Genomic DNA, 22,144 nt, shown 5'->3' with positions numbered 1-22,144 from the left:
ATGGGTGTTTTCAACGATGGGCATAAGGAAACAATATATTTCTATTAAACCAAACATTAGAGATGAATATTTGCCAATAGGAAATATTAACCTTGCATTATCCTTGTTGTTTCCGTATCAAATGTTGGCCAGAACAGAAAGAAGCAGTTCGAAAACTAATCATTTCCAATTGATACCTCTTTCCGTTATACAATACTAAAGAAGCAATGTATTGCAACCAACTATTTGTCCTTCCTTTCTGTTCGTTAATCTTACGATACAGAAACGTCTCTATTCCTCACTATACATTCTTAGGAAACCTTTATCGTTAAAGCTTTAATTTCGGAATTCCACCATCTAAAATAGCAATGCGGCTTTTAAAGGATAAGACATTCGACAGTTAAAACATTAGGTAGTCCACAGTCGTATACTGCCAACGTAATTGGATAATTAAAACAACGTTAACCTACAAACATAATGCCTTAGTTGTCCGTCCATTACGATCTGGTGTTAATGTAGGAGTAATTAAGATCCACCAGACATTGGTTACGAAATTCTAGTGAGTGTTTAATGTACAAATCCATTCTCTAAAACAGGACAATATCTGCCGCATATACGTAGGCCTGATGATGATGATGAGATAAATGCGATGTTTTACTCCAAACAGAAAGATTTCATTCATCGATCAGGTTAATGACGCAAAGTCCGATAAAACGGTAATAATCTCCTGTAAAAGACAGAAGCTGTCCAGCTCTGAAATAAAGATAAAATGTCTTATTTTTGCATTTCACATAATCAACACTAAAAAGTTCATCTGTTTCATTTGATGGGTGCATACGTTTCAAAAATGGAAGCGATCTCTTATACACTCTGTTTGCTTCCTCCATAAGCGGAGTATTGATGATATAATTCGATATTTTTTTTTTAATTTCAATTTTTTCTAAGTTCCTAAGACCAATGCTAACAATTCTGTGCAGTGTATGAAAAAGGACTCATGAGGGCAGTGCAATATACAATAAACACCGGTTGGTTTAACAGAATGAAATTAACTCAATGTGTGATTTTTATAAATGTGATTTAGATATACGAGCGCATATGTGATATGTCCTCGTGGTTCTTTAATAAATACGTTACTGCCGTCCTTAATTTGAAAAAAAAAAAAAAAAAGGATAGCCTGTATGGAAAGAAGTGTGTGAATTTATTGTAACTAGTAATCGAATGTGTCAATAAAGAAAATAAGTATTCGCATCTCTTGAATGCGTAATATAATGAAAATCAATTATTAGTAATCCTGAGACCGTTAAAGTAATTTAAAGCTGAAAATATACACCATTTAATCTCTATATAGAAATCAGTGGCTTTAACAGACACGTAAGCACCCACAGCCTTCCATGTTTTTTTATCCTTGGATTTCCTAACCGTGATACGAAGATAAGCCGGCTATCCATAAGCCTCGAAGTATTTTTTGTTGTCTGTTTAAATTGCGTGTGTTCTACTGGTGGCCGGTTTGTGTGTTTTGAGGGACTAAAAACCCGCGTTTCCGTTAGGAAAAAAACCTCTACTTCCGTATGAGACCGGCTAACACAGCTTTAATCAAAAGAGACCAGGTTCTTAATGTCTTGGATAGGAATCGAACGCAGGTCTTTCCGATCAAAGGGCTTCGTCTATACTTGCTGAGCTACGGAGGCTCTCAAAAAATCACGTAAACCTCGGTGAATTATATTAAAAAAATACGATGGCAAACATGAGATTGAGTCAATCAAGAAATGTTTATTAACTTTAATAGTTAATTAAAGGTTGCTCTGCATTATGCGAGTTTTCAGTATGGTGAAATACTGTATTGTAGTTTATTCTCTCTCTCTCTCTCTCTCTCTATCGCTCTCTTTCTCTCTCTCATGCACACGTGTGCACTTTTATATTTTCATTTTATTCTTGGAATTACCTTTCACGCAATAAAAAGTTACTACTTGTATATTCTCCGAATACGCAAAGAACGACAGTGAAGCTATTTCATGCATTGAATACAGCGCCCTCTCAAGGAATTACACTGACTTTATAAATAGCCTAAATTAGTTGAATTCTGATCAGCAGTAGTCTCACTTTGTTTTACAAAAGTTTTTCTTTTTGTTCCGACACTCCCACACACGCAAGTCTTTCACTACAAACTGCACGCACACACACACACACACACACACACACACACACACACACACACACACACACACACACACACAGAATTACTGCCCAGCAAGAGTTATCTATTGTCATTCTGTGAAGAATTTCTTAGAAAACTTCATTGTGTTTGCCAATGTCTTCACGCAATTTTCGTTCCCATGGAGACTTGTGTGTTGGCATTACTGAAAACGTCAAACAGTAGCGTATAAATCATGTGGCTTTACATCAACTGATAGAACTTCTATATTTGGCAGGCACAGAGTACTACGTGACTTGCTTACCTGGGCCACAAACAACATACTGGCCATTGTACGTATCTTGCTAGTAGAAGTGTATTTATACCAGGATGGGTACGGCTTACCCCTTCCTCTTGGGAATGGCAGATTGATAAATTGGAATTATGCGATAACACGCAAAACCTATTTGTTATATCTCGGCTTATTCTGTTGTTCTGTTTGCTTGCGCATCCATAGCAAGTCGGAGAGCGCTTATCCTTCTCATTTCGATACGTCAATAAAATTATTCGGCCAACGTTTGATTAATTGTGTGTCACAACCTCTGGACAAACGAGTTTCTGTGTCTTGATCACTAAAAGCAGTATATTTTACGGGAAACGGCTGTATAGTAATATCTGTTCTCTTGCAATCCAAATATAAATCGTTGATCTTCTGAAATTGAAATTTGTCGTTAATGGGATAACTTAAGTTTATAAAATTATATAAAATTTTATATAATTTTATAAAAATTATATAAAATTAGTACCTTAAATTTTAGTTGGTTAATAAGATAATTAACAAATATTTATAATAATTTGCTTCTATATTAAGTATTTTGATTTTATAAAATAATAATTTATAATTTTAGTTAATAAACTACTAAATTTATTTTAAATATACATACCTACATGTATGTATAAAAATTCCTCAATAGTGATTGCGATATGGAGTCGAAAGTTTGTGGTGCCATCTATCAGTATATCTTCCAACTATAATTAATAAATATCAAACGTGGTTTTACAAGTTTAATATTTGTTAATTATAAAAGCAGCCAAGTTTAAACTGGAATTTTAATATAACATTTTAAGGGTGAAGATATTCGATCTGGTTCACTGTGAGAAACCAAAAGATCACTGAATTTAATGGTAAACATCATTTGCTGATTTAAATTTAGATTTAAAAAATCCTCGTGGAAACATTAATTCTTCTTTAAAATATTAGTTAAAGAATATTTTTGTATATTAGAAAATATACAAAAATATTCTTTAACTATTATTTTCAATTTTAACTGTCAATTTGATTGGTTTCTATCTGTATTGGTTTCAAATATGGATTTAAAATAATTTTATATTTCTGCTTATTTTGCAGATGAAATTCACTCTAGCTTTACTATTTACACATTTATTATTGTATATTTGTTAATTATTAATTAAAAATAATTAATTTAAAATTATTTCGTATAAAAAAGTCTTTTGAACAAATTTTCAAATTTATTCCAATTTTTTTTCAAGAGAAAAAATATTTAATTTTAAAACTATTATAAAGTTTCTAAATATTTTATAAAAAAACGTAATTACAATTTTTTAAATATATTTTTAATGCAAAACTAGTATTCTTCCCACTGCTTATTGAACATATCTTATATCCGAGGTCACAGGGTTTATAGGTAAGGTCATTTTCAGTTGAGAAATTTCTAACGTAAGCAAACAATTCTACCGCATGCAGCAATTTTTTACCAGTCCGAGTAATGCAAATGCATTTCAACTAAATGTACGTTTATGCATTGGGAGATAAGCTGACAGTGTATATGTTCAATGGAAACACCCACACAAAGGTGAGTTCAACATTCGACATTCAGTATGTTGATTTTAGAAGTGTCTGAACGACTGGCATTCATCCTGACACAACTATTAATATTTTGTTTCCCATGGTCATCCTCCTTCTGATTTACGCTTCTGTGGTATCCTATTTATGAATATTGCGTGTTTTCTTCTGGACGGTGTGCATGTTTCGAGGAACAAAAGACCCGAATTTCCAGAAGGAAAAATCTGGAAATTCGCCTCGATATGAGGCCGATCAACTCACCATTTGATTGAAAACACATCACAAGGGCTCCACAGGACTCAAACTCGAGTGCTTCAAATTCAAAGGGTTCATTTAATTAGGATACCAAACATTTAGTATCCTACCTTCGTGGATTTGTGTATCGATAACAGTTCTCGCAGCAAATTTACCTGGTGAAATACTGTAGTCCGATAGTCTAACTGTAGGGGTGACCCCCAATAATTAGACTTTCAGGTTGAATTAATTGAAACAGGTACCATCTTAAATAGATCAGTCATCACTATTAATACAAACTAACGATAATACGAGGCTTGTGATTATACAGTTCATTCCAAGCTATGTCTAAAAATGATTAATAGACAAGTAAGCACAAGTAACACGAATTTTGTTTTTATTTATTTAAAACAATCGATATTTTGCGATACTTTTCTTATGTCGTGACATAAACAAATCACATTGCTTGTTCTGATTTAAAGGAGGTTACCATATTTGGATTTTACTTAATTAGCGTCTTTAAACATTGTCAACGAATAAGTAAAATAGTAAAACAGGACAGAATTTAAGCAACATCACAGTGGATTACGACAGTGATGTGGAGGATGACATGTGGCAGCAAGATGGTTATTAATTATTTGTATAAGTTATTAATCAGACTGCATATGGATTGCTTTGTGCAGATTTGTTCACGTGATTTTCAGGAGGATGTCATAATTGATTAAGATGAGTTTAGACCCTGGAATGTTTGGTTATGAACAGAGATGAACGTACTCATTTAACAAAATGGGAGAGAGGGAGGAGGGAGAAAGTAGAGTATTCTGAAAGCATTATATAAGAGGGTGTGAGCAAGAGATTGAGGAGTGGGTGTTTTGTGCTGGGATCGAAATGTTTGGCTGAGAATGTGGTGAGTGCGGAAACAGTGAATGAGTTCAAGGCAGTAATAGTTTGATCATCTATGTATGTGACGATGGGACCTCCCCTGTTGATTCTCTTGATTTCATGGATGTGTAATAATAATAAAACCAACAGATTTTATTCTTCAGTAAAATTACATTTTAAAGCATTAAGATTTAAAACTTAACCAGTACATTTTATTTGTATACGTTGTGTAGTCTTTCTGAAACAAATGAAGAAACAGACCATGCCAAGTGACAAAGTGTGATAACCGACAGTAGTAAAAAGAGATAATAAACGTAGACAAGAGTCATGATCATACTTCGTGATCTCGCTCTCTCAAATCTCAATGTTTTACATCACCCATGATCATTAAATCTCTCAATATTTCTAAAAAATTAAAAAAGTTAAAACAAAAATAAAGTGTTCATTAAAATAATTTTCAATAAAACTGAATATAATTATTTTAAATAAATTAGAATTAAAATAGAAGGGGCTTGTAAAATGACAAAATCTAAAATTAAGAACACGAGAAAGAGGGATAGAATGAAGAAAGATGGCAATCGGAATCGTTTTCGAGACTTTTGATTCTTCTAATTTATTGAAAAAGATTGAAGAGAGAGAGAGAGAGAGAGAGAGACAGTAATGCTCAGGATGAAAATTACACCCTATTCTATTTATTATCAAGGCTGAGTTAGAGGATATACCAGTTACGTCATGACTGTTCGTTGATTAGAAGTCTTTCAAGGATCAAAGTTCGTATTCATTAAAACACTCTTTGTATGTTCCTGCTTACGCTTTCTCTCAAAATAAGCGAGCTAAGAACTAACTGTACTGTTCTACCAAGAAAACTATACTGCAGTGCTATCAAGAAAGCCTAGAAAGTACTAAAACTCTAACTCAAAGCATAATGTATTATTTCCATACAAGATTACATTTTGATAGGATCACTAGAAGTGCTATATTTCTTCGAGGATTTACGAAGTGCCCCAACAAAGCAACATATCACTATGCTTCTCATGACATAACATCCTGTTTCTAGAACATAATTAGTAATATAATCATAATATATTATGTTATATAGTAATAAAATATACAATAGAAAAATCACTTACAGTGTGCTGTATTATCGAATACTCTACAAAGTAATAAAGTACCCATTTTATATTTTACTTTGGTATTTGAATTTTATTCTGACAAGAAAAACAGAGTTATACTAATAGTCAACGATGCGGACCATATCGCCTCTTTCAGCCAGTCGGGACTCATCTTCGTTTAATTTGACCACGTTTCCGAACTTGAATCCGTAGAATCAGACGAGTATTGGTGCCATAAATGCACTTCTATTTAAGAAAATAGAATTAGAACTCTACATGTAGTTTACTTCCTCACTGAGAAATTCCACTATCTTGCTTATTGGAAAACAATGTCTCTCTGATTTCTGTTCCCCACACTTCCTTCTACACGGAAGTGACGCTGTTTGACAGACCAGCAACAGGCAGTGCATGGGATTGTAACAAATCAGGAAGCTACAAGCACAGAGCTAAATAGGATTATCATGTTCCTACTCACGTTGCCGAATCACTTCTGGAAGGATTCCAAGTATATCGGAATGTGTAGGACACTGTCAAGGATATCATGGACAGGATATTGGGATCCTGACTGGAATACGTGTTCATCTATCAGCCGCACACTTTACCCTTTGCAATTTTTTAACATCACTAACCATGAAAGTTACCATAAATAAACAGAGTGAAACAAGAGATCCTCAAAATGTTATCAAAGTTGATAAAACAAACAGCAAGAATCCAGTCAATAAGAAACAAAGTGAAATAACCAATAGAAAAATTTCTTCCAGAAATTACCAAACAGTAATTTAAAAAATCAAATTAAAAGAACAAAACCTCGTTAAGAGGTTTTGTTCTCTTTCTCTCTTCTAATTCGAAATAACCGCTGTTGATTATTTCTCTATGAAACTCAATTTTCTGAAATCCGCATGCTTAAGCTGTGAGATCGTCTTCGTTGTTAACTTCAATCACTGAAATGTAAACCAGCTCTCTTTTCCATTTCCACCTCGCTCTTAATAATGACGTAACACAAATTCAGAATATACTGCATTATCCTTACCACCTCTCAGCATCCTTGATATCGTTTTAACTGGTTTTAAATCAAAATATACTGAAGGTATGTCAACTCTGAACTTTTTGACTTCTATCAGCCTTGGTTCTCTAATAAATGTGCCAAAACAGTCCATGAAAATGACATATCACAAGTCGCTCAAGACTTGTGATATGTTATTTTGCATCGCAGTCTTCAGAAACAAACTCACAACATCTGCAAAAATCCATCGACAATTACAAACGCAACTTTCAAAGGGAGAAGTTCACAAACTGAGTATTCTGCAGAAATGGCAGTCGAGCACCCTGTACCTTTGCCAAGGCCATTGGGTGTAACTTCTGCTTTCCCGTGCGTCTACCCCTCCCTCCCTCTCACACTCAGGCACTATAATGAAATCACCCAGTGTCAAGGTGCATCCTCTTCTCCTCCAACTGCTGCCGAGATGACTAAGACAAGGCACTTCCCACTCAACCAAAACTAGCTCACTGCATAGTTCTTCTGGTCTTTCGCCATTAGGACATCAGAAAATTCCTGAAGAGCTAGATACCAACTTGTTGGCATCTAGCTCTTCAGGAGTCCTCTAATCTTCTGATTTTCTGATAAGGAATCATTTGAACTAGACACCAACAAGTTGGTATTTAGCTAGCTTTGATGGTCTCCCGCAAAGTGTTTCGAAAATGTGTGGGATGAAAATTATCTGCACAAGACTTCATATTCGTCTCGCATCTACTCGGCAGCATGTTAGGATGTCTATATTGAGTCCATCAGAAAAACATTAGAAATAAAAAGTGACTTTTTATCCCCATTCTTATCAAATTATCTCTCTTCTCATTTCCCTCACGTCAGTTCTCTCCAAAATAATGAAGACGATTATAATTACAATTCTTCTCCATCTAATGTTCACCAAGTAAACAGTACCACTAATATTCATTTTGCACTTTCAATCCTCAGCGGGTCTCTCAGCGAATATCGCCCACCTTTGGACACAAACCATGAAAATTGTTGAACACGCGCTCCTCGATACTCCTAGGCATTTAATCAGGACTAACACAACGACTTATTTTTCAAACTTCCATCCACGTTATGGTGGCTTTTCTAATCTGTACGTTGCCAATTTTCTCACCAACTGTCCACTACTTCTCTTTTAAGATGTTTCCTATCTTCAGGTTCCTCTACCAATGCTAAAGTCTCCTATTGCTCTGTGCTATATCTCATATTATTCCTTCTATATATATATATCGATGTCTTTCTCTCTGTAACCTGTAATCTTATAGACAATTTTGCTCATACCAATACACTTTATTCCTTCTCTTCATGAATAAGTTCTGAAATAATGGATGAAATAGTTATTAAGGCTTCAAGATCCACTCGAATCAATGTCTTAATTGTGTATTAACTTCCGTATTCCAGTGGGTTGAGTATAACCTTATCAACTCAAATGCTATCAAAACACAGTTCGGGTTCAATTCGCGTAAAAAAGATCATAAGTTCGCCTGCCATGACAATCTCGGATTCTCTCTCATTTTTTTTCTCTTTAAAGAGCGGTGATGCAGTCAGTAATCAGGTGCCGTTATTGCTGAGTTTACATACAATAATTCTTTGTACCATGCATCGCTATCTGACTGATTGTCCAACTTATTTTGGGCTTCACGATACTATGACTCTCCCTTGTGCATCTCCCATCAATCGGTTTTTACCGTCTCGTCTCAATATTTGTACTGCATGTATGCGTATGTGGTAATGATACAAGGAACTTGAACGGCTTAAGATTCATTGCCCTGCATTATTTTTGCTGAATTTAGATATTTAAGTTGTTTAAAATATAATAAAAAAAAAGATAAATTGCGCGTAATTTTGCTATGTTCAGTTGTATTCAACACAACACATTCCTTTATCCGAAGTGAAGCGTGTACCCACGTTCATTTTGGAAGATATTCTTATTTTGTGTTGTTCTTTTCATATGTCATAAACTTTCTTCTAATTTTTTCTTATTTCATTATTTTTTATTATACTTCATTCATTTATTCGTTTTGTCTACTTTTAGAAGCATATTTTTCAACAATCGATCAAAAAGAACGTAATTTGGTGCTAACATTAAGGATGTTATAATACTGCTGTTATAGTGACCGTCCCAATGCTCAATGAAATCCTGTGAGTGAAATTTTCTGCATCTGCCAGCTTTCTGAATAATACGTGCAACAAGACTATGAATGTGCTGCCATCTACTGATGATATTTGGAACTAGCGATATTTGATATGTCGATCGTAATTTCTAATATTTATTTTTCAATAACTGAAAGTGATTTCAAACCTGATTAGCACCAGAGAGTTGCATGCTGAATAAAAAAGCTGTTGCATTTTATCAGCTGTGATATATCAAGTATCTTCTGTACGGGATGCGAACTCTTCTAGAATTCGATGAACTTTTCCATCCCGCAACTAAAACTTATCCTAAAATTATGATTTATTATTATGTTACACAAACATATATATAATCACACAATAAACATATTTAATAAAATAAACAATAAATAATAATAATATTATTATTATTAATTATAAAAAAAAAATAAATAAATAATAATAATAATAATTTAATTATGCGCTTTAGTATGGTGACAAACTATATATAAGTAACTTTGCTGGGTTTTTAATTAAAAAAATTATGTTCGTCATTATGAGCAAATGTTGATAGTCTTTTAAATATCAACCATCATTGTGACGTATTCGTTAACTGAAAATCGATAATAATGAATGGCACTAAAATCCGCGAAGTGAAAATTGGGAATTGTAATGGGATCTTTATTAGTAAAATGTATGCTTACATATGGCCAATTCATGAGAAATATAATGAAATAGAAATTAAAATTTGTTGAACAGTTTTTCGCTACCATCACCATATTTGTTATTTTTATGTTTACTCTTAAATTCCACAAAATAGTACTGAAAAAAGGAGTGTATTTGATGAAGTTACTAGTGGTAAAGAAAATTGTAAGAGAAGGGAGTCCCAGGCATACACCCTCTGTCCAAAACGAAACCGAACTTTTCGAAAATAGAAGAAACTAGTGACGCCATCTGTTGTATCTTTTTGTTTTCGAAAGCTGCAACCTTCATTAGTATTGTGTCAACTGTTTATGACATTTGTTTCATTAGAAGCTGAGTAATAGTGCCAAGAGTGACAGTGTGTTTTGATGAACGGTTGGAAAATGTATTTCCAACAGAGAGTTGCGATTGATTTTTGTGTTAAACCTGGTAAAAGTTTTACCGAAACGCATCAAATGCTTCAAAAAGCATACGGTGATGAATGCTTATCCTGTACTCAAGTTTACGAGTGGTTTAAGCGATTTCAAAGTGATCGTGAGATGCTTGAGGTCGACGAAAAGCCGGGCCGTTCTAAAACTGGACTGAGCGAAGTTAACATCCAAACAGTGCGTGATTTCATCAAAGAAAACCCTAAATAGTCCGTGAGATTGATTGAAGATGAATTGGGGATTCCAAAATCAACTGTTCACAACATTTTCATCGAGAGTTTGGGCCTTCGTAAATTGAATTCGCGATTTGTTCCCAGCAAGTTGACCGACGACCAAAAAAGTATCGAATTGAAGAATGCAAGGACCTCATTAAAACGCTCGTAAAGTCTCAGACTTCCTTTAAATGATCATTACTGGTGACGAAATGTGGTGCTTTGAGTATGAGGCCGAAACAAAGCGCCAGAGTGCTGAGTGGAGACCACCAGAAGAGGGGCATCCGAAAAAAAAAGTCGCTTGGAGAAGTCAAAAGTAAACACAATGGTAATTTGTTTCTACGATTCGAAGAGCATTATCCACAAAGAATTCCTTCCGCCTGGCCAAACGGTCAATGGTGAGTTTTATGTCGAAGTTTTGAAGCGATTGATAGCGAGAATTCTCGCGTACGGCATGAATATCATGACGACCGACCGTTCGTCAAAACACATTGTCACTCTTAGCACTATAACTCGGCTTCTAATGAAACAAATGTCATAAACAGTTGACACAATACTAATGAAGATTGCCGCTTTCGATAACAAAAAGATACAATAGGTGGCGCCACTAGTTTCTTCTATTTTCGAAAAGTTCGGTTTCTTTTTGGACAGAGGAGTGTAAAATTACTTGAAATAAAATCTAGGATTTTCAGAGTTGGCAACATTTCCTACATTGATTCTATAATCAATACTGATGCAAATCCTGCTTAAAATTAGAGAGTAAAATCTGAGTTAAAATCTTATCGCTAAAACAACGCTATAAATCTAATTTGATGCCTTAAAATCGTGTTAGTTTTAGAAAGATATGGCACTGTTTTCTAACTTTTTATCCGTGATAAGTGTTTCAGATAACAGACAATGATAGATAGACTTGTTTAATGTACTGTACTTTTGAATGATATTAATTAAAGTGTACATGGCGCAGATCCTCGACTGTGTCACATTGATACTTGATGAGGTTGATTTCCTTATATTCGTCAGTAGAAATATTCATGGAGTACACGCCAAAAATATTCGTACCAAATAAATATCAAGAATTCATATCAAATATATATTCAAGAATATTTATAACTTGGTGTGCTCACTAGGGATATTCATATCAAAAGATCGTGATTTCGCAGGGTTTGTGAGCATCATGAGAAAGTGGGAATAAATTCAACTTTCCTAATTTTTCGTAACGCAGTTAATTTTCTATTAATATCTAAATTCTGTTTTACATATTACGAAAATATTTCGGAGTATCTATAAAAAAACGACGACGAGTCCGTGTTTTCTTGGTCTCAGCTTCCTAACGTCCTCTTCTTCTTCTTCTTCAACCCAACCTTCTATTAAGGATGGTAAAGTCCCTGATTACCGGTCATAGTGAATTAATAAGCCGTAGTGATTTTTTGCATCCACTAAGGGGAAAGTATTTACGCCTGCAGATTTATGTATTCACGGAGTCGGGTTGAGGAACGAAAAACCTGAGTTTCCTAGAGGGAAAAAAAATCTACCTCCGTATGAGACTGCCTAACCCACCATTTGATCCATTTGATTCAAAAGCCCAGATAAAGGTTGTTCACTCCGTAGATGGGATTCGATCACGTGTGTTTCCAATCAAAAAGATTGCCTCCGTAAACTAAGCAATGGAAACTTCACAACATCTACTCATAATGTATTTGATCAAATTTGATTCTGTATGCCTCTGATTACTTAGCCGTTGTTATTATTATTCCCAATTACTCCGAACCTTTTAAAACACGTAAATCACTTCTTTAGAACGTATAAAAACAGAACTAAAACAGAAATTAAAAATTCTCGTATGAGATTTTTCGTGTGTACAGTGGGAAGCACGTTTTTAAACCATCTTTTAAACCCTCTGCGTTGGCAAACTTATCAGAACAGGCCTCTGTCGTATGTGTGTGTGCAGTCAGTAAAGGAGGAACTCCATACTTGGAGAATTTTCATTTTTATTTATTAATGACAATTCTATCGAAGAAAGCTTGTTTAAAACGAGTTTCTAAACTTCTGATAAAGAGGCAATACAAACAGTCATTTTTGCAGTTATCATCATCCACTCAATAATGTATTAAGAAATGTAACGAAGCTTGGACTTCCTCGCGGTAAATATCTAACATTCCAGATCAATTAAATAATATGTGAAGATGAATGACTATGGAATTATTTTAATAGAAAAAAGTATGAGCGGAAATAGGATTTGGGAAATATCTAGGATTAGCTTGCAAGAGTTGAAGGCTTCCCCAAGTTATTTATAATGTTTGAATGACAAAAGCAGAAATGTCATACTCTGAATGAGTGGTAAGAATCAGGTCAAGTGTAATTTCAGTAAAGCTTATTAACGATCACTACACTAACTTTTGTAGGTCTGCAACAGTTCACAAATGATAAATTTGTGAATTTATATATCCAGGTCGCGTCTTCCTTCTGTTCCTATATATTACTACTCGGTATAAAGGATTGAAGGAAGGATAGTATGACCGGAAACAGTTTCTTTAAAGGACGAACTGATTTGCAGTTTCCGGTCATTAGTCATTAGTTTATTCATTTATCCCTGGCTCCATTCTTTTTATGAGCTGAGGAAACAGCCAGAAATCGCACGGTGCGAGATCAGGACTGTATGGAAGGTGTGGTAGAATATCTGTGTTGTTCTTCTGCAAAACGTCCACTACACAACCAGCAATATGTGGCCTTGCATTATCGTGGTGCAATAAGAAGCCATTCTTCGGCAATGGACACTTCCTTTTGATCTGCTTGATGATAATCGCTGCTGTGTTGATCATTGTCTCTGTGATGGACGTTGAAGGTCTTCCCTCACATTCAAGATCTTCCATATTTTGCCTTCCTTCCTTAAAAGTTTTATGCCACCGAAAAACACTTGCCCTCGACATTTCTTCATTGGGGAAAGCTTCACGTATCATGTTAAAAGTGTCCGATGCCGATTTTTGCAAATGCACACAAACGCGTAGGCGCGCCGAAACAAGCTTGCGTTTAGTAACGTGACACTCTGGCACATCAGCCCGTATACGCCATCTATCAACCTCTTTTGTTAATACAGACAGCAACATTTCTTTATTCCACAGAAATTAATATTGTGATGAGTGGTTTCGCCACAGTAAAATTAGTCTTATTACTTATTGAACAGCCCACGTATATATATATATATATATATATATATTCAAGATACCAAGTAATTTTATATAAACTTGGTTTTTAATCCTATTTCCCAAGTAAGCAAACAGACAAGTATGTCAAGTTTGCGCCTGCACGTAGTACAAGACTGAGGCAACTCCTGCAAGTAGCAGGACCAGGCAACTCGTGGTAAAGGTGGATTAAGCTCCTATCACTTTCCTCAGTATTTTTCCCCTAATACAAAGCACATCCCATCGGAGATTAATCCACCTTTACCACGAGTTGCCTGGTCCTGCATTACCTGCAGGAGTTGTCTCAGACGCAAACTTGACATATTTGTCTGCTTGCTTACTTTGGAAATAGGATTAAAAACCAAGTTTATATAAAATTACTTGGTATCTTGAATAGACAATATATTAAGTTAAAAATTTTTACACACATATATATATATATATATATATATATATATAGAGAGAGAGAGAGAGAGAGAGAGAGAATTATCTCAGCATCAGCATATAAATGGCTGGTGATGTGATGATTCTCGTATATGTTCCTCTGATCTCATGATTTGCGCCCGTTTTTAAATCATATTCGTTTCGTATTACACGATGATTTTGCTAGCCACGGTATGCGTTCTTTTAATCCTGGGTTATTCTTATTAAAGTAGGCATTAGGTATATATGTTTTCATATCGATTATCTTAAATAAAATAAAACAAATAATTCCCCAAACTCATTTTATATATCCCAATCACAGTTTACAAAACTCTTTTAGCATTAAATATCGGTAGAGGGTTGATCTCCATCCTTACTCCTCAATAATAGTTGAGTTCATGGCTGCTGGTGATACAGAAGACTTAAGGAAGATAAAGTAACGTTGCTAATTGTCGGTATTTCCTGATCCTAAATCCTAAATCGCATATTACTCTGTGAAATTGTGTGAGAGTTCTACGGTCAATTGTTCTAAGGCGTGAGGTTAAAAACCTAATTTTCCAGAAAGGACAAATTCCTACTTGCCAGCTTCAACATTAAATTCTGCAATCACATTTTAAAAAAGAGACAAAATAAGTCTTCTAGCCTACGACTAGAAATGAATCTATCTTCTGATGATATAGCATTATGGAACCAGAAATGTAATAAGATTCCACCAGAAGAACTGTTTTAAAATCATTTCTTATAAATGCCAAAATATTGTCAATCAGATTATCAGATTTTGTAACAATTTCAAATTCCAAATTGCAACCAAAATTAGCGGATTCAGCGTGTGGTGGGATATTTAGTATTCGTTTCTATTATTATTTTTTAATGTAATCAATGTATATATCATATGGAATCAAACGCACGTAATGTATGTATCATGCGTAATCAAATATATGTACGTACGCAATGTATGTATCACATGTAATCATAAATTTTAATTAAAAAATTATTGTTATTATTATTATAATTATTATTATTATTTAAAAATATTAACTTGCAAGTATCTGTTATTCACAATTGTAATGTATTATAAATATTATATATATATATATATATATATATACACGTGTATGTATAATTATTATTGTATCTAGTGTTCAAATTTATCTCAGACACATAATAAAAAAAAAATTATTATTATTATTATTATTATTATTATTATTATTATTATTATTATTATTATTATTATTATCCCCAGGAAGAACAAAAAAACAAGGCTCGCCACGACCCGCACCAGTCATAGTTCGTCTGACAAGGAAGGCTACAAGAGACAATCTCATAAAAGACAGTAGTCTGAAAAAAACAGTTATCAAGGACTTAAACGCAACGCAACGCAAGATAATACTCTACTCTTTCTATCTGAGTATTTAACACCTTTTAATCAAAATCTTTTGAACCAAGCAAGAAAAGAAAAAAAAAAAAGAAAAAAAGTACCAATTTTTATGGATTCAAGACGGCAAAATGTTCTTGAGAAAGTCACAGACTTCAAAGTCTATACAAATAAAAAGCTCGGAAGACATAGATAGGCTGCCAGAGTGAAACAAAAGACTCCAATTTAGTTCAAAAAGAAGACCTCAACACACAACAAAAATGAATGTAAACCATCAGATAGATGTAATTACACCAGAATAAATCAGCAATTGTACGTTCGACTGGCTTGATGCATGGAAACAACACACAGTACAAGCGAGAGGTCTCTCAATCTTGCATATTAACATCAGAAGCATCCGAAAACATTGGTTATTATTACAGGCTTATCTGAGGAATTACACTGATATTATTGATATATTGATTCTTACAGGGGTATCCATAACTAATGACGAAGCGACTACTTTCCAAATTCCAGGCTTCCAACAACATAGATCATGCCGCCAAACAAAAAGAGGGGGTGTATTATTAATATTTATCAAACAAAAATTAATAGCAAAAGAAACAGCCTATCAGTTCGAGCATGCTGAAACCCTTTGCCTCGAAATCACTAATACCACTAATACACAGCATCCCATAATACTAAATGCAATTTACAGGCCACCAAACCTAAACAGGATAAAATTCTTGCACGAACTCAATTGCTGGCTTTCACGCCAAGAAATATGCTCAACCGAACACCTAATGATAATTGGCGACATAACATAAATATTGCAAACGAAAACCAGAACAACACTGAACAATACCTAGACACGCTATCCATGTATAACCTAATACCAACAATAACATCATGTACTAGAGAAGAAATATTCGGAAATACTATCACTGCCTTCTGTCTAGATCATATAAACGTCCGAGCACCACAAAACAGTCACACTGCATCAGTCATAAAGTGCAAAGTAGCAGACCATTATTTCACCGCTTTAAACCTGCACACTAAGACAATCTCCACAAAATAAGAAAAACCAAATGACAACACATAACATCAGATTCAGCAGATATCTTATACAACAACATTAAACTTACACTGGAGGAAATATATAAGAAAGCTGCTAAGAAAATCAGAATCCTCTCAAAAACAATCCAAAATCCTATAACACAAAATTTAATTCTAGAAATACACAGAAAGGACGCTCTATGGAAAGAATAAAAGCGATATCCAAATAACACAGCTACAAAAACCGAATATACGATAACAAGGAATCGTCTTACAACACAAATAATAAATGCAAAAAGAAGCTACTACAGAGGCAAACTAGCCTCTGCACAAAACAACATGAAACAAACCTGGCATCTGATCAACGAAATGCTAGATTGTGTTCCCAACACCACTGCCTCCGAAACCATAAAACACAGCTTAATGAAAGACTCAAAACCTATCCAACAAGTAGCAAATGGCTTTAACCAATACTTTGCAGACTCCATACCAGAACTATACAGAAATATTCCCCCAGTCACAAAATATGATCCTTCGATTGGACCACAATCAAAACAGACATTATGGTTCCCAACCATAAAAGAAGCAGAACTTCTCTCTGTAATACTTCAAATCAAACCAAACAAAGGTCCAGGATTTGATGGTATGAGACCTAAGGATATTAAGAAACATGCAACTTGCTTAGGTCCTATCCTACTAAACTTAATAAATAAAATATTTAAAACAGGACAGATACCAAGTATACTAAAGACCGACATAATTGCATCCATATACAAACATTAAAAGAAATTTAATCAGCAATTATAGACCCATAGCAATATTACCAATTATCAATCAAATTATGGAGCGGTTCATACTGAAGAAACTCACAGCATATACAGAGAACTTTTATATTATTCCCCAAACACAATAAGGTTTTCAGAAAAATAAGGGAACAACATCTCTCTTGGAAGACTTTACAGACGTAATTAATACCGCCTTAGACAAAACGAAAATTGCCATAGTAGTCTTTATTGATCTAACTAAAGCATTCGATACACTCACACATCAAACCTTGTTAGAAAAGCTGAGGCATGTTGGAATAGATGGGCTTCTGCACAGGTGGTTTACAAACTACCTTCAAAATAGAAAGCATATCACACGTATCGGGTCAAACCGAAGTAGAGAGCCATCAGTAACCTGTGGAGTGCCACAGGGAGCTGTACTCTCCCCAGCTCTATTCAACATTTACACGCACGATATTAATCAGCTGCCTCTCAAAGGTAAGATCTTCCAACACTCAGATGATACAGCTATGACATCACATCCATCCATAATAACGCAAGCATAGCCCAAACAAATATGCAACATGAAATAAATCTGATCACAGACTGGCTTACGAAAAACTCCATACACCTAAACTCAGATAAGACAAAATTAATGATATTCAGAAATCCACTGACTCGACCAGTTGATAACAAATATATAACCATCCAACATCCACTTTCCAACATAAAAAACACACAGAAAACCACTCAGATTGAAATAATACGATACCTTGGAATTTACTTCGATGCAGATATGAACTGGAATGGCCACATAAACCAACTACACAACAAACTCCGAACAATAACTGGCAAACTCTACAGGTTAAAAGACATAGTATCCACACGCCTAAAAACACTAATATACAAAGCACTATACCAAAATATACTAAGATACACTATAACAACGTATGCTTTCTGTGCATCCTACAAACTAAATAGATTAATGTCGTTACAGTACAAAATGATAAAACTGATCTTTTGGGAATAAAGAGACAATAACGACCTTATATACATTGCAATGTCAGAACACAAAATACTGACAGGAAAACATTTATGTCACTATGCAGCTTTGCTAAAACATTATTTCGATGCCAACTACAGGACAGTCAGAAATACATACCGTATAACAAGACCCCAGACAACTAATTATGTCACATATAAATAATCACTACGGAGAGGCCTCATGAAGCTTCTACATCCCAGACATGATAAACAAATTACCTTTTAAACATAGAAACCTTACAAACTACAATAGCCTGAAAAGAGCTCTAAGGACATACTATGAACAAGAAACACGCATCCAAAATACCATACAAACTTAATGAAACAATATAATATATATATATATATATATATTATTATTATTATTATTATTATTATTATTATTATTATTATTATTATTATTATTATTATTATTATTATTATTATTATTATTTGTTGTTGTTGTTGTTGTTGTTGTTAATTTTGAAATAGAAATGTAATAGATAAAATTTAGAAGAAAAACTAGTATATATATTTATGCAAATTTAATCCATAACCAATACTGTCAAAATGAAAAAGATCACTCTTAGCATATTATACTAATAAGTGTAAATATGCATGTGAAAAACCTAAAATAGAGTGTTTATATTAATAAAAAAAAATATTATTAATGATAATTGAATGGGAGTTGGTAAATCTCGTTTTATTTTATAGCCGGGTACGAAACTGGTCGAAATCCATCGACATCCATAATTCGTTCCACCTATAATTTTTTCGGCAGTGAAACTCTATGGATGTCGATGGATTTCGACCAGAGTTTCGTACCCGGATATAAAATAAAACGGGATTTACCAACTCCCTTTGAATTAACAAATTCGCCGGTAAAATAGCCTTTCGGCTTATTATCTTAGTATATTATTAATATTATTTTCAATTTAAAAAGAGCATTGTGAAAAAGTGAAACGAATCTATTCAGCATTCCCTGCTGATACTAAAAAAGAAACTATGAATATAATTTGGCAATTACTTGAACTGCAGATGAAAACATAAATGTAAATGAGAAAATGCTGAAAAAAAATTATGTATATTAATCTCGTTAATATGAAAAATCTCTCTCTCTTAACAGATGAAATGAATAATTGTAAATATGTACGGAAAAATGGAAAATACATTGTTAGTTATTATTATTTATGATAATTGTTGTAAAATACGAGGTCATTCGATAGTGTGTTCTTCTGATAGGGTTGTCTTAATTGAGCGAAAAACTTGATTTACCGGAATGCTGTCCTGCAGCATCCTTATGAAACCAAGTAACTTATGTTAAGTTGAAAAGTTCTTAAAAGAGGTCTTCGCCTCCAAAACGGCATTCAAAACCAGAGTTTTCAAACCAGAGATTATCGTTTATCGACTGCGCTACAGAGACGATAAGGAGAATAAGTGTTATTCACTATTTTTAATAGTTAACACATATAATGTGTTCTTGTACTGGTAGATGCAGTCTGAAAACAATTGAAATCAAGTCGGATGTGCTCTGTCAGAAGCCAGAATTATCACATACCATTGGTATAGTTTCAATCTTCTTTACTTTAAATTTCTTTGCTGTTTTTGTTTGTAATTATGGTCAAAGCAACTACCACTATATGAGCAGCATCATATTGTGCATGTGAACTCCGTATTTTATCGGGCAGGTTTGTTTAATTTGAGAATGAAAAATCCACCATCTCTGCATTTGAGCAAGGCTAGCTCACCTTCATTCGAAAACCCTTTATAAATATTTGTTTTATACTACAATGGGAATCACTCACAAGCGAGTTCCGATGGAAGAGCATCATCGCTGGCAACTCAACTGCACTATATATGGCAAACTTCGATGTCTGAAGTGTTCTTGGAATGTGAACTATGCGCTCTTTGTATTCCAAAATTGCTGCGAAAGGATGGCAAGGTGATCATTAATGTAACAAAAGGTATTTCTATCTTCATATGGCGCACACTATAAATAAATAGATTATAGCAATAAGATTTTAAATTAATGAGGTTTATTCCTAGAAATAATAAGGTGAATATTTTATTAGTGTTTCTTAGATGTATAAGCAAGTTTAATTTTCCATTTTTATAATATTTATCAAATGAAAAATGTAAATTTGACAAAATGTAATTTAGAAAACTTGGATGCTTAAATAATGTCATTTAATTATTACATTTTAATTCTCAAATCAAATTTAAGTTTAACAATTGGCAACGTTACAGAGCAAATTGTAATTTTTTTTTAAATTTCCAATGTGTAATTTGAATGTTTCTCAAAATTAGACTCACTTAAATTTTACAATCATCCTTTGTACAAATAACCGAAGTGGTCTCACATATTACAGTATTTTTGTTTGTGTGATCGAAATCATTTACAAAACCACTTCATAGATTGCAATGTTTTATTCATATTACCTCATCACCAAAACGAAATCCCTTACAATCGTAATAATACTCTTCTTTGACCATCTTTGTATATAATTACAACATATTTTCAGATGTGTGGAGTTTATATGTATTAGTAGTATAACGTACTTTCTATTTTTCTTCCCTTTGCTCATGAACAGGTATATCGCTTAGATCTATCAAAAATAGGTCCACATCTTTAATAATTCTTTGCTATTATAGTAGGACTCTGTAGACTTTTCTGATTGGAACAACTTTGGTCCATAAATGACTTGGTCCTTCAGTTTTAGTTTTATTAAAAGTTGCAAATATTAAAATAAATAAATAAATTTAGATATAAGTAAACATAAGGCTAAAATCTTCCTCCAAGTATCCACTAGAGTAACTTAATTAAATAAATAAATAGTGCATATAAATTACAGCTTCGTGCAAAGTATTATTTAAGTGTTGGTGATCATGGGATGAGTATATGTTCATTAAGATTGGCAGAAATGTGAATTGTGCTGGATCAAGGGTTAGGTAAGCTGGAAAACCTGCCGTGGAGACTAAACATGGTTCTTTCATGCCTCCAATAAGAGTTGACTGCAGTATCTTACCGAAGGATAAAGATCATTTGCTTTAGGATAAAGACATCCACAAACCTTCATGCTTAATTAGAATTCAAACTCACAAGATGCGCTGGCAAAATGACAGCGTTGTCCACTTTTTAATAAAATATTGAAAAGAAAAGCATACATAATTTATGTTAACATAATGACATTTTCTGGATGTTCGAGATAAATGATGTAAATTTTAATCTTTTTTTCTAAAATGGAGATCGATTATTGAAATTCAACATTTAACTAAATAATCGAATTGCTGTGCTTAAATAATTAGAATAATTTATAAGAAAAAGTTGTTAGTTTAAAAGTGATAGTTGTCCTTAAATTAGTCAATAGAATTTAAGTGTAGTAATACAGAAGCATGATCAAGCAAATACAACACTATCCTTTAAAACCCGCTTCAGTTCAATAGGCAAATGTATACATAGGAATAAAACTGACATCAACACAGTACTTAACAAAGTAGCTTGACTTAGATTGTCACATCTTGTCCGTGATCGGCTGATAGATATCTCTCAACAGTGTGGATGAACTTTCTGCACTGTCGTGTTGTTTACGAAAAGCCTACCCTAACCTACCACCAATACATAAGAAAGATAACATGGTATCATAATCTAAACTATTGTC

Source organism: Typopeltis vanoorti, chromosome 4 (assembly GCF_054136105.1).
Source record: "Typopeltis vanoorti isolate ZY-2024b chromosome 4, IOZ_Tvanoo_1.0, whole genome shotgun sequence".
NCBI classification, from domain to species: Eukaryota; Metazoa; Arthropoda; class Arachnida; order Uropygi; family Thelyphonidae; genus Typopeltis; species Typopeltis vanoorti.
The sequence above is the reverse complement of the archived record's forward strand: the minus strand, read 5'-3'. Positions refer to the sequence as shown.